This window comes from Giraffa tippelskirchi, chromosome 2 (genome assembly GCF_054371585.1).
Source record: "Giraffa tippelskirchi isolate mGirTip1 chromosome 2, T2T-mGirTip1v1.2.pri, whole genome shotgun sequence".
In the NCBI taxonomy this organism is placed as follows: Eukaryota; Metazoa; Chordata; class Mammalia; order Artiodactyla; family Giraffidae; genus Giraffa; species Giraffa tippelskirchi.
In genome coordinates, this window is record NC_137276.1 from 58,114,585 (window position 1) to 58,129,126 (window position 14,542).

A 14,542-nucleotide genomic window follows, 5' to 3' on the forward strand; every position below is an offset into this window, starting at 1 on the left:
ATGAGTCAGCTCTTGGCATCAGGTGACCAAAGTATTGGAGTTTCAGTTTCAGCATCAGTCCTTCCAATGAGTATTCAGGATTGATTTCCTTTGGGATTGACTGGTTTGATCTCCTTGCTGTCCAAGGGACTCTCAAAAGTCTACTCTAGCACACAGTTCGAAAGCATCAGTTCTTTGGTGCTCAGCCTTCTTTATGGTCCAACTCTCACATCTATACATGACTACTGAAAAAACCATAGCTTTGACTATACGGACTTTTGTCAGTAAAGTAATGTCTCTGCTTTTTAATACACTGTCTAGGTTTGTTATAGCTATTCTTCCAAGGAGCAAATGTCTCTAATTTCATGGTTGCAGTCACTGTCTGCATTGGTTTTGGAGCCCAAGAAAATGAAATCTGACACTGATTCCACATTTTCCCCATCTACTTGCCATAAAGTGATAGGACTGGATGCCATGATCTTAGTTTTTTGAATGTTGGGTTTTAAGCCAGCTTTTTCTCTCTCCTCTTTCACTTTCAGTGAGAGGCTGTTTAGTTCTTAAGTCCAGGCCCTTCTGAGAACCATGGTTTCCATTTCTCACTGACCTCTGTCCACTGGCTTCCTAACCCTCTTGCTCCAAGTCTCCCCACACTAGCTGAGCCCTGGAGAGAGCTCCCTCCGACTCCTCACCTTGTAGGTGAAGAAATCCCCCCAGAGCAGGGCAGCAGCTGTGCATCTGTGTGCAGTTTCCCCACCACACCTCTGCAACCAGGACAGGGAGGGAAGTTCATGATGAAGGGAAGGGGGGAGCAGGGGCTTCTCTTCTTGTGAATGGAGCGCCCTTTTTGTACTGTGAAACATTCCCCTGGCATGCATCTCTCTATGAGTGACATGGGCATTCTCAAAGATGAACAATCCTGGGCCACCTGTGTCAGGTTTCCCTGGGGATAAACCACCACTTGGAGGCGCTGAGGAGGCTGGGACCCTTGAGGAAACTTTACTGTTTCCCCTTTCCTGAAATCTGTCAGCTGGAGAGGGGGAGCACCTTTCCCTGGGTCCATTCAGGCTGCTATAACAGAATACCATGGAACAGGGAGCTTATAAACCAGACATTTACTTTACTTTTCACAGTTCCGGAGGCTGGGAAGCCTTCAAGGAGCTGGCAGATTCAGTGTCTGGTGAGAGCCTGTTTCCTGGTCCATAGACAGCTGTCTTCTTGCTGTGTCCTCACATGGTGGAGGGGATGAGGGAACTCTCTGTGGTGTCATCTGATAAGGACACTAATCCCATTCATGGGGCTCCACACTCAGGACCTGATCACCTCCCCACAGTCCCACCTCCTAATACCATCACCTTGGGGGTTGGGACTTCAGCCTATAAATTTCCAGAGGAAGCATTCGGACCATAGCAGTCTTGTTCTGGCAGAGGTGCTTTAGTGGCAGGAAAGTAGAGTGTTTAAGCCTTACAGCCTCTTTGTGGCCTTTGTACGCATTTCCAAGACAGGTAAACTAAGGTCTGAAGGGAGAGCCCAGATATCCTTGGACTTTGGATCAAGAGGGAGATTCTCTCTCTGCTGATTTCCAAAGCAGGGCTGTCCAACTGCTTCCTCTGCCCTCAGTGTCTGGCCAGCACACAGTCTCTTGCACAAGAGGAGGAATGCTGTTCTTGCTGACCCTGTGCCTGTTCTTGTGATGTGGGGCTCTTCTGCTGCCCACATGCTCTTCCCAGTAATAAAAATACTTCTCCAGCTAGTTCTAATTTTAACTCTGATCAAGATCTGCACTGCCTACAAGTTCGGCAACTAGATACCCAGAGGAATGTACCTGCCTCACCCACTCTCCTAGTGATGGAGGGCAGGGAAGGAGTGTTCACCCTGCTTTGCTGTGTGACCTTCCCCAAGGCTCTTACCCTCTCTGGGCCTCTCTTACATCACCTGCAGTGCCTGCTTTGTGGGGTTGCAGGGATCAAAGGATATAGGTACAGGGAATTGGAAGCCCCTTCTGTGGACCAACACTGGGCAGCCACATTCTATATGTTTAATTTGCCTTTACAGCAGCCTTAGACACCCAAAATAGAGTGGGCTTCACTTACTGTCTATCCATCGTCTGAGGGGGTACTGTGCAGTAGGATTTTTACAGATATTTTATAGGATGATGGCCAGGCCTTTGTATCCTTTTACCTGGGGATTTGGGGGCTAAAGCAGAAACTGCTCCAGGACCAGAGCTCTCTCTTATCATTTCAGACAAGATGCTGTAAGATGACCTGGATGGCCTTCAAGGGGCAAGACACTGAGGAGGATGGGACAGACTAGGAAAAAAGGTGGGTTAAAGAGACACAGACCGGAGCGTGTGACCGAGCCTCAATCTGCCTGGGAGGTCAGTCCTGCACCTGGTCCAGCAGAGCAAGACACCACAGGACATCAGAGGCACACAATCTCAGAGCACGAGAGCCTCCTCAGTGTCCAGGACAGAGTGGCCACAGCTCTTCCTGCTTCCTAGGCACCATGGAGCCTCCCACTTCCTGAGGCCGAGGGTAATAGCCCATTGATGATGGAGGTGAGGTTGTCAGAATTTAGTTTCTTGAAAGAAAAATCCGGAATGTGCTATTTCTTGCAGCTGTACATTTGGTATAGCATCACGTCCTAGTAATAGTTCTATCAGACCCACTGGAGAGATGAGGAAAGTGCAGCTCAAGAGACTTTATGATTGTTCAAAGACATCTTGCTTGGGGCTGGTGGATCAGACCCCAGAACCTTGATTTGCTGATGTGAAAGCCTCTGCAGTGTTTGCCTTCTCTCCTCCTTGACTGGCAAGACCACCCCACAGGGACAATGGGACAATAAGGCCAACCTGGGCAAGTGACATAGCTAGGCAGAGAGGGAGGATCACCCAGTCTGTGCTTAGACACTAAGCTGCCTGCCTCTGGGTCCAAGTTGCCCATGGCCCATCCAATATCTCTTCTTCTTCAGCCTAGGGCCACCCACACCAGGGCTCCAGGCCCTCTGTCCATTATGGAGAAGTTGTGGCCTCCTCACCTGCTTCCCATTACCCTTGCTTGCTGCAGAGTCTGCTCTGGACCCACTGAAGCCATGTCTCAATCCCAGAGGTGGCAGCAGGCACAGCCTGGGCCCTGCCCAGGCCTGCCATGGGCTCCTCCTCCCCATGGGCGCTGGGCCTGGGGAGTGACGTCCACTAGCTCAGTCTGACATTCGGTGGGTGGGGTCACATTTTTTTATCAGCAGATCCAAGGTCAATGTTTTTGATTTCTAGCATTTCTTTGTGATTCTGTGTTTAGAATGTCCATTTGCTTGTATTACCCATCTGTCCTTCCATGTGGCCTACTTTTTCCATTAGAGGACTAAGCATATTAATCATAGCTATTTTAAATTCCTGGTCTGGTAATTCCAATCTTTCTGCCATATTGAATCAGGTTCTAATGCTTGCTCTCTCTTCAAACTATTTTTTCCCTTTTATTACATCTTGTAATTTTCTTTTTTTCACTGAAAGCCTGACTTGATGTACTAGATAAAAGGAACATGGCATGTTTCCCACAGAGGTTTCTGCTCCAGTAAGTTGTGATTCTCTGTATCTGCCTTATCTGCCTGTTTGTCTCTCCAAGTTTTTCAGGCAGTGGTTTGCCCCATGACCTCAGTTCTCTGACTAATGTAAGAAGGATTGCTGACTTCCAGTTTGTTTAGCCTTTTTCTTGTTTTGCAGATGGGAATCAGGACTTCCAAGTTCATTACATGCCAGACTGGAAACTGGAAGTCTGATATCTGTCTTAACACATTTTCTTGCCAATAATCTTTGGTCCACTGAGTAACCTTGTCACTTATGTAAAAAAAAAAAAAAATTGGTCATGAGTATGTGGGCCTATTTTGAGACTTTATTCTGTTCTTTTGATCCACATGTTTTTTCCTACACCAATATCATACTCTATCGATTACTGTAATTGTATAGTAAGTCAAAAAATCAGCAGTGTAAGTCCTCCAAATTTGTCCTTCTTTTTCAAATTTGTTTTTGACATTATAGGTTCTTTCCATTTTCATATAAGTTTTAGAATCAGCCTGCTAATTCTTATTTATAAGAAAGTCTGATCTAATTTTTCATTTGTTGGTCTTTTGGTAATATTTTTGTCTGGCGTTGGTATCAGGGTAATCCTGACCTTACGAAAATGTTGGGAAGGATGCCATCTTCCTCTGTATTTTGAAAGACTTTATGTTTGATTGGTATTATTTCTTACTCAAATGTTTGATAAGATTCCCTGTGAAGCTATATTGGTCTGGAATTTCCTTTGTGGGAAGGTTTTATGAAATAATACATATCTATCACAGATATGGAACTATTTATGTTTTCTGTTTCTTCTTGTGTCAATTTTGGTAATTTTGCTTTTCAAGGAATTTGATTATTTCACTTAAGTGGCCAAAGTTATTATCTTAAAACCGTTTAAAATATTTTTTACTGTCTTTTTAACATCTGTAAGAGTAGTGATAAACTCACTTTGATTACTAATATTAATAATTTATGCTTTATTTATTTTTTCTCTATCAGTTGAGCAAGAAGTTTATGATTTTTAATTATCTTTTCAAAAGCATATACTATTGGTTTCATTGGGTTTCTTTAATATATTTCTGTTTCCTAGTTCACTGATTTTTTTTGCTCTTTATTATTTCCTTTTTCTACTTACTTTGGTTTTAGTTTAGTCCTCTATTTTCAAACTTCCTCAGGTGAGTCAATGGTGTGTTAGCAGTCCCCAAGACCACCCTCCGGTTCAGTGATTTTCTAGGAGGGCTTACAGGACTCAGCAAATGGTCATAATCACTGCTAAGAATTATTACAATGAATGATACAAAGCAATATTGCAAAGAGAAAAGGCACATGGTGTGAAGTTCAAAGGACACCAGACACAAACTTCCAAGCATCTACAGTGGAGCCACACAGGATGCACTTAATTCCCCCAGCAATGAGTTGTGATGACACAGGTGAAATGCTGTTTATGAGGAGGCTCATTGGAGACCCAGTGCCTAGGATTTTTATTGGGGCTCATCATACAGGTGAAACAGGAGAGTAAAAATGCTGGCATAAAACTCAACATTCAAAAAACTGAGATCATGGCATCTGGCTCCATCACTTCATGGCAAATAAATGGGGAAACAATGGAAACAGTTACAGGCTTTATTTCTTGGGCTCTAAAATCACTGCAGACAGTGAAATTAAAGACACTTGCTCCTTGGAAGGGAGAAGGCAATGGCACCCCACTCCAGTACTCTTGCCTGGAAAGTCCCATGGACGGAGGAGCCTGGTAGGCTACAGTCCATGGGGTTGCTAAGAGTCGGACACGACTGAGCGACTTCACTTTCACTTTTCACTTTCATGCATCGGAGAAGGAAATGGCAACCCACTCCAGTGTTCTTGCCTGGAGAATCCCAGGGATGGGGGATCCTGGTGGGCTGCCGTCTACGGGGTCGTACAGAGTCGGACACAACTGAAGCGGCTTAGCAGCAGCTGCAGCAGCACCTTGGAAGAAAAGCTATGATAAACCTAGATAGTATATTAAAAAGCAGAGACATTATTTTGCCACAAAGGTCCTTATAGTCAAAGCTATGGTTTTTCCAGTAGTCATATATGGATGTGAGAGCTGGACCATGAAGAAAGCTGTGTGCCAAAGAATTGATGTTTTTGAACTGTGGTGTTGGGGAAGACTCTTGTGGGTCCCTTGGACAGCAAGGAAATCAAACCAGTCAATCCTAAAGGAAATCAACCCTGAATATTCATTGGAAGAACTGATGGTGAAACTGAAGCTATAGTACTTTGGCCACCTGATGTGAAGAGCTGACTCATTAGAAAAGATCCTGGTGCTGGGAAGAATTGAGGGCAAGAGGAGAAGGGGACAACAGCCGATGGTTGGATGGAATCACTGACACGATGGATATGAGTTTGAGCAAACTCAGGGAGATAGTGATGGACAGATAAACCTGGTGTGCTGCAGTTCATTTTATGATTTTCATTCATCTGTTTGCTATTTTCTCTTAAATCCTTAAATATTTTTATAATAATTATTTCAAGTCATTGAATTTCTGGCATCTAGATCTGTTTCCATTGAATTCTTCTTTTTCTGGTTGTGGATTGCATTTTTACGCTTTCTTGTGTGTCTAGGATTTTTTGTTTGGATGCTGGACATTTTGATATTCTATTGCTGAGTGTTTGGAATTTATTATCTTCTTTTGAAGAGCATTAAAGATATTGCTTTGGCAGACAGCTGGTTTGCTTATGGATCAAGTTGCTCCTTCTAAGGCTTATTTTTAAGCTTTATTAAGCTGATCAATGAGGCCTTTCTGCTCTGCTCTGGCTGGTTGGAACTCAGTCTTTTGGCTCTGTGTGAGCTCTGCAAGTTGTTAAATCCATCGGTCCCTGGTAGTAATATTTCTCTGATAGTTGGTCCTCGCCCAGCCTCATCACATCTCACCCCAAACACACACAGTTTATAATTAATTCTAAGGCTCAGGAGGACTTCTGTGCAGATTTCTGGAATTTTCTCCTCCTATCTGCCTTCTCTCTGGTATCCTGCTCACGACTTCCTACAGCCTCAGCCTCCCTGTTCTCCAACCTTTGTCTCATCAGCTCAGTGAGACTGCTGTGCTTTACTTGGATTCTCTCTCTGTGTTCAGTGGCCTGGAATGTGTGTCCAATTTGAGAGAATCATGGAGCTCACCTCATCTGTTTCCCTTCTCTTGGGAATCGCCGGCCTGTGCCACTATGTGAAAATAGGTGTTTCTGTATTTCTTCAGTTTTCTTTTAAGTTTCTTTTTCTTTTTCATGTTGCTGGTGCTAGTCTGATTATCAGTTACTCTGTCGTGGTTAGGAGTGGAGAGCATTGACTTCCATCCAATGTTCATGATGAATAGAATCTCAGCAGGAGGAGATGTGGAGGGGCTTTCTAGGAGAAGCGGCTACATGGGGGAAAGTTGTGAGTGTGGGGCATGTTCAGGGATGGTATTTGTGGTATGTGTGTGGGGAGGGTTATTGGCGAGCAGAGGGATAGGCAGGAATGCATTTGTAAAGGACCTGGAATAACATCTAGGAGTTTGCACATTATCCTGGAGGAAGTCTTCAGGAGGCTACAGCAAGTAATAATTATAAACTTAACAAACAATAACATGTAACTGATTTATCTTCGTGTGCCAGCCAGGCACTGCTCTAAGCCTTTTCCATGGATCATTTCGTTTACCCCTTTGCCAGCTCGTGAAAGACTACAGTGGTACTTGGAATTGCCCTGTGTTTTTCTAAGCACTTTACACAGTCACCTCTTTTAGTCCTCAGAATAACACTATGTGGTAGGGGCTATAACTGTGCCTATTTTACAGATCAGGAAACCAAAGCACAGAAAGGATAAATGACTGATGGCCACAAAGAGAATAAGTAGCGATTAGAGATGGTTTTCTTTTCTGCCAAAATACTCTCTTAACATTATTATAGTAATATTCTTTTTAAAATAAATCTATTTTGTTTATTATTATTGGCTGCACCTGTGGCTTATAGGATCTTGGTTTCCCAGCCAGGAATTGAATCCATGCCTTTGGCAGTGAAAGCAAGGAGTCCTAACAACTGGACCACCAGAGGAATTTCCAATAATGTTCTTCAAGCTGCCTTTGGACCATCTAGGTGTCTGTGGTACCCCATTTCCTGCAAAGACTGGGAAGGTTAGAGTGTGTGGCCGCTGTGCCTGATGGACAAGGCATTGCCATGTGGTCAAGTGATGCCTGTGATAACTTCAAATCACATCTGCACATACTTCAGCACCTTCCATGGGAAGGTGGACTCTAATTTCCCTCCACTTCTGGCTTAAGTGACTCACTTCTAATGAACAGAATGTGGCAGAAATGATGCCCAGTGACTTCTGAGGTTGGTTATAAAAAGACAACTCTATGTCTTCCTCACTCGTTCTTTATGACGCATGACTTGGGAGTCCCAATCTGTTTTCTGTCCCTGAAGTTTTGCCTTTTCTAGAATGTTATATGAATGGAATCATCCAGCATGTCATCTGTTGTCTGGCTTCCTTTATTTAGTATATTGCTTTTGAGGTGCATCCATGTTGTTATGTATACTGGTAGTTTGGTCCTTTTTATTTCAGTGATGTTTTGTTAATCCACACATCTGATACTCATTTGTCCATCCCAGGGCTGGGTACCCAATGGTTGCCCAATAGATAGATGTTGAGTAGCCAAGGAGGTGAATGGAGGGCAAAGACAGGGACTTTGCAAATCTATTAAAGCCAGGCTTTGATGGAGATTGGAGGAGGCAAGGTGGTGATGCTTTCCCAAGACTCACTTGCTGCTGCTGCTGCTGCTGCTGCTGCTAAGTCGCTTCAGTCGTGTCCGACTCTGTGCGACCCCATAGACGGCAGCCCACCAGGCTCCGCCATCCCTGGGATTCTCCAGGCAAGAATACTGGAGTGGGTTGCCATTTCCTTCTCCAGTGCATGAAAGGGAAAAGTGAAAGTGAAGTCGCTCAGTCGTGTCCGACTCTCAGCGACCCCATGGACTGTAGCCCACCAGGCTCCTCCATCCATGGGATTTTCCAGGCAAGAGTACTGGAGTGGGGTGCCATTGCCTTCTCCGCAAGACTCATTTATCATTCATTAATTCACAGATGCTTATTGAGTATCTACTCTTTACCAACTATTGTGCTAGGCTGTAATGAACAGTCCCTGACTACTCCAGAGCTGACTGTTGAGCTGAGAGGACAAATAACTCACCAAGCAGTTAATACCGAGGGAGATCAGTGCTGGGAGAAAGGAAGACAGAGAACGGGTGGGAGATGGGGAGGGCAGAGTAAGGGTATTGTGAGGTGGACAGAAGGGCAGGGTGGCTGGGGTGGACAAGGCTTCCTGGGGAAGTCAAGGTCTGAAGGAGGTGGTGCTTTCTGAATCATGGAGGAGGGAAGGGTGTGCCTGGCAAAAGGACTGAGGCCACTGTGAATGTGGAGAGTAGTTAGATTTGGGGCTGGAGAGGTGGTCCTAGGGCCCATATGTTGCATCAGTGAGTTTGGTTTTTATTCTAAAGACAAAGGGGATCCATTGAACGACTTTAAGTTGCAAAGTGGTATTAATTAGAGTCTCTACTTCAGAGTGGAGAAAGACTTTGTGCATAAGTGCAGAGAAGAAAACCAGTGGGGGTGTTGTAAGTATTCCAGGTAAGTGGTGGTGGTGACCTGCAAGGGTAATGGGAAGCAGAGATTTTTTGATCAATTTAGGGGTAGATTTTCCAGAATGTGGTGACTGATTTTATGTGGGGAGGAAGCAGAATGAATTAAAAGTAGATCTGGGGCTTGGGCAACTGGGTCCCTGGAAGGGGAGCACGTAAGGAAGGGGCAGCAGGTATAGAGATGATGCGTAAATATGGGCACTGTTGAGGTTAAAGAAGTCCAGGTGGAAAGTCCAGGAGGCAGTGGCCTGGAGAGGGAATTGGCTGGACATGCAGAATTGGAAGGCATTGGCATGGACGCAGGAGCGGATGAGTGTGTCTGTAAGTACATGAAGAATATGGAGGGCCAAGGGCTCAAGACAGAGACCTAAGGAATGCCAGGATTTTAAGAGAAGGAAAAGAGGTGTCCACACGAGACCGAAGGAAACGTTGTGGGAAATAGGAGTGCGGACCAAGAAGGGTTGGAGGAGCCGGGGGGTGAGCGTTGAAAGGTGAGGTGGTGGGCACCAGTGGTCATGCTGCTCAAGGCCATCAGATAAAGGGCAGGACTCAAGCATGGCCAGCCCCTGGTGACCTAAGAGATGACACCCTTAAAGGAGTGGAAGGAGCAAAAGCCAGAGCGCTAGAAGTGGTGAGGAGTGGGTGGCAGGGGTGGAAAGGGAGGCAGCTTGGAACATGCCTCTCTGTCTTTGCTTGCAGTTTGATTGCAAAAGGGTAGCGGCCAGTGAGCCAAGGCTGGAGTTGATGAGGGACTTGGGATCCAGGGAGAATTTTAGATGAGAGCAGCCTGAATTTGTTGAACCACTGATGCAGAGCAGCTAGTAGAGAGGGGTGTTCCGGTTGTCTATTGCTGTGTAACAAACCACCCAAGTTGTAATGCCTTAAAACAACGACTGTTTATTTTCTCTCACAATTCTTGGAATGACTGGGCTCTGCTGGTTCACGTGAGGCTGCAGTCACCTGCAGGTTTGACTAGAACATCAAGGTGGCCCATCACATGGCTGGTGGCTAGTGCTGGTCATTGTTGAGGACTTGGGCTGAGACTGCTGACTGGAACATCATGGTTCTTCTCTGTGTGGTCTTTCCGTCTTGGCTGGGCTTCGTACAGCATAATAGCCGCCTTCCAAGAGGAGTATTCCAAGTGCTCCAATGAAGCTGCAGATATCTTAAGACGCGGTTGTGGAAGTTACCCCATGTCACTTCCACCATGTTCTATAGGTCTAAGCAAGTTGCAGGCCAGCCTTGATTCAAGAGGGTGGGGGCAATAGACTCTTCTTGATGGGAGGAACTGTGAAACATTTGGGCAATCTTTAATGTAACTCAGAAAAGGGTAAAACTTTGAGGGAATAATTGATGGATCCATCAAGAAAATGGCAAAGCTGGAGCTCAGGGCACATGCAGTGGGATTGGCTTTAGAAAGAAGAAGGGTTAGAATGGGGTTCCAAGAAGGTAGGGTCATCTTATATTTTATCAAAGTCTGAGCAGGTCAACCAACCACAAGGCTCCGGGTTATATAAACCACTTTGAACTTCTCCTCCCTTTGTAGGATAGCAGAGAGACTCTTATCTTAGTGTCTCAGCACACATTATTGAGTGCTAATATGTGGCCTTAATCAATTCTCCCAGTGGCCCTGTTTGGTTAAATGAGGGCAATATGGTGATGCCCATTTTATAGGTGGAACAAATGAGGCTCAGCAAATCTCTCTCTTGTCTTTGTGTGTGTGTGAATGTGTTGATTGCACATAAAATATGTTTTCTCTCTTCTGTCTAAGGAGTATGATAACCCCTTAGAGGAGGGACACCATAATGGATGTGGAGTGAAATTCTCACCCAGCAGAGGGTATCAGGCAGTGGGGGCACCAGCTCAGACTCTGGCAGCCTGAGGGGCTCTTGGGCAGGAGTGGAGTCTGGGGCTGTGAGGTTTGAGCCCCTCAGGACTAGAAGTCGGGGGTAAGGAAGAGAAGGTTGACTGCACAAACCTGGACTAGTGACCACCATTCCCGCCACCCTAATCATGCAGTCGTGATATTAATAAAAATAATTTATGTCATGTGACTGCTTTTTAACTAGCTGCTTTCAAGACTTAAGACCAGGATTATAAAAGGCATGCATTTATAAATTATTAGCCCAGAGCTCATAAGCACATATACTTTGGGGAACACTTTGGTAGCACTTTAAATTAATTTATTGTCATTCATTCCAGCTGTCTGTGATGTAAACCTTCAGCTATAAATTTGTACCATCATCTGACACACCATTAACTAAGGTGCTGCCCGAGCCAGAGCACATAATAAAACATTGGAGTACAATTTCTGTAGGGACGTACAGCTCCCCTCTCCTTCCTTTCCTCTCTTCTTTTTCCCATCCCCTCTCTTCCCCTCTCCTCCCCTCTCCTTTTAATGATAAACAACATGGAGAGAAGGCAGGTGCTTGAGAGTTATGTTGACAAGGGAATCAAGGCAGGTAAGACCCACTCTGCCCTGTGGCCAAACACAGAGCTCATGGGGTTTCATCCCATTGTACAGACAGGACATCAGAGGTCCCGAGAGAGCATGGGTTTGTCTAAGATCACCCAGCCAACAGAGACCACAACCTTCACCCTGCCCTAATTCCTCCCGTGGCATGAAGGCTGAGTCTCTGCTCCTGAGAATTTTGGCCTGGGCCTGAATGACCCCGTGAGCTCAGAAGAAAGGTAGGAATGGGAAATGAGATTTCTTTGAGACGAATTTCTGGTGGGGCAATCAGAAAAGCATTCTGGGGAATGGTAGGCACAGTGCAGGAAAGAATTGGGCGGGGGGGAATTGCTCCTATGAATACTACTTTTAAACATCAGAAAGGCAGAGAGTGGCTTGTTTTGAGGGGGCCCAGAAGGACGGAGTTGGCACAGTGGAAAGCAGTCCTGGGGGACAACTTGGATCCCATGAGGAGGGATTTGGTAATGATGAGAGCTGGCTGAGGCTGGTGGGAGCTCTCTGTCACCGGAGGGATGCAACTGGAGGGCTTTGGGGGACACAGACCCATGTATTAGTTTCCTATTGCTGCTGTAACAAATGACCACGAAAGTCATGGCTTCAAAGGATACACATTTATTATCTTACAGTTCTTTTGAGGTCAGAACGCCAAAATGGAACTCTCTGGGCTAAAATCAAGGTATCAGAAGGGCTACATGTCTTCTTGAGACTTCCAGGGGAGACTCCGAGTTTTTGTCTTTTCCAGCTTTTACAGGCTGTCTGCTTCCCTTGACTCATGACCCCTTTCTCCATCTTCAAATCCAATGACCTTAGGCTGTGTACCTCTCAAGCTTCCATCTCATCTCCCTGCTTCTCTCATCTGCCTCCCTCTTCCACCTTTGTGACTACATCGGACCCACCTGGATGGTCCCGAAACATCTCCCCATCTCAAGGTCAGCTGATCAGCAACCTCAATTCCATCTGCAACCTTATTCCTTTTATCATGTAACCAACATATTCCTAGGTTATGGGGACTAGGATGTGGACATTTTGTTGTTAAGTCACCAAGTCGTGTTCGACTTTTTGTGACCCCATGGACTGCAGCATGCCAGGCCTCCCTGTCCTTCACCATGGGGGTGTGATTACTCCACCTGTCACAGATGAGGAGTAAGACCTCTGAGATCTCCCTTACCCAGAGAAATTTTCTAATCTGGAGCCAAAGGATATTGTGTTGTTTCTCTTGGGCAAGATAAGGTATGAGGTAGAAGAAAGAGGGAGAGGAAAAGGGAAAAAAAGAAAGAGGAGGCAGGGCTGGAGGCAGGACAGGAGAGGAAAATGGGGCAGGAGGAGAAGTAGCAGAAGAAAGAGGAAGAGGTTGAAAAATTGACTTTCATCCCACATCACGTGGACTCAGTCACTCAATATGTGGTCAGGCTGAGCATCAGGGAACTTGAACTCCAGTCCTAGTCCTGTGAGGTGACCAAAAGCCAGTCTGCTTCCTGCTCTCACTGGCTTCAGTTTCTCCCTTGGTTCTGGCCTTAGATGGTTCTCCAGATTACCCGTCTGAAGTGAGCCACATTGAGGAGGTAGGTCACAGGAAGGCTATACTGGGGCCAGGCCAGTGGGGATGTTTCAGAAGGGCTACCTGGCAGGGCGGAGGCAACATCCACCTCCAGCAGCCAAATGGCCATCACTGCCCCTTGAAGGGAGACCCATGGCCCCTAATGGTCCATGGACTTCATGTCCTAACTGCAGGGGGCTGTGAGTTTGCCCTCCTTCACCCATCCAGCCCCCTTGCTTCCCCTGTCCCAACTAGGCCTCCTTGCCTTCATCCCCAGAGCCCTAACCTTCCTGAGGATCAGTCCTGGGAGGGTTCTGGGACAGCTTGCGGGGAGCCTGCTAGAAGTTGGGTGTTCCTGGCTGACAATCATGGCATCTTTCTCTTACACACTGGAGAGCAGGGGCTGGGTCTTTCTAAAACCTCATCTGTCCACCTCCCTCATTTCTCTCAAATACTACTGGTAAGGTCCTTAGCTTGAGTAATAACAGTACTTATCCCCAGGGCTTTGGACAAGGTGGAGTGACCGTCATGCTGTTAATAAATGGCTCAGTGGGACAGGGTCTGGCATGTAACAGGAAGTAAGTGGTGGGTGGTGGCCTTCCCATCAGTGCTGCCCCTGGGCGAGCCATGTCCCTTCATTTCTCCAAAATGCCTTCCTGACTGACGTCTCCCAGGGACCCCAGCTCAATAACTGCAAGTCTCAGCTCTGGGGTTTCTCCTGATGTGACCAGGCCTTTGGGGTTGGTATTTCTGTCACCTGCCTGTCTTGCTAGTCTGGGGTGGCCAAGTGGACTGTGACATCCCTGAAGCAGGGCCTGTGTCTCCTTGGCCTCCCTGGCTCTAGGAGCGAGCCCCAGTCAGGCACTTAGTAGGTGCTGGGTCAGGTGTTGGAAGGTATGAGTGGATGCTGAGCTGAGAGCTAATTCACTCAGCAGTGTTGCTCAGCCTGGCTTGGTGCCAGGCCTGGTGAGGGTGCGCCCTGCCCTAGTCCCCACCCTCCAGGCACCCACTGAGCCCCTTTGCCTGTCACGTGCTCCTGCCCTGGTTGTGCGGGTCACCACCCGCAGAGGGAGGAGAGCAAAGGCTCCGATGGTTGGAGGAGGCGTCTGTGGTCCTTGAACCCTCAGCATCCACTCCATGCTGGTACTCGCGTCTCCTCTTATCTCTGGCCAGACCTTGAAGAGCCAAGAACCAGTCCTATTTATCAATTATCTGCTGTCTGTGCCGAGAGCAGAGCTGCCTAACCAGATAAACCCTAAAAGGAAGGGCAGGGGGCCAGGAAGCAGACAAGGTGCTGGAGTGGAGCCCTCTTCAGCTGGTGGGCACACAGCGTGGTGGGCGTGCACCCTGAC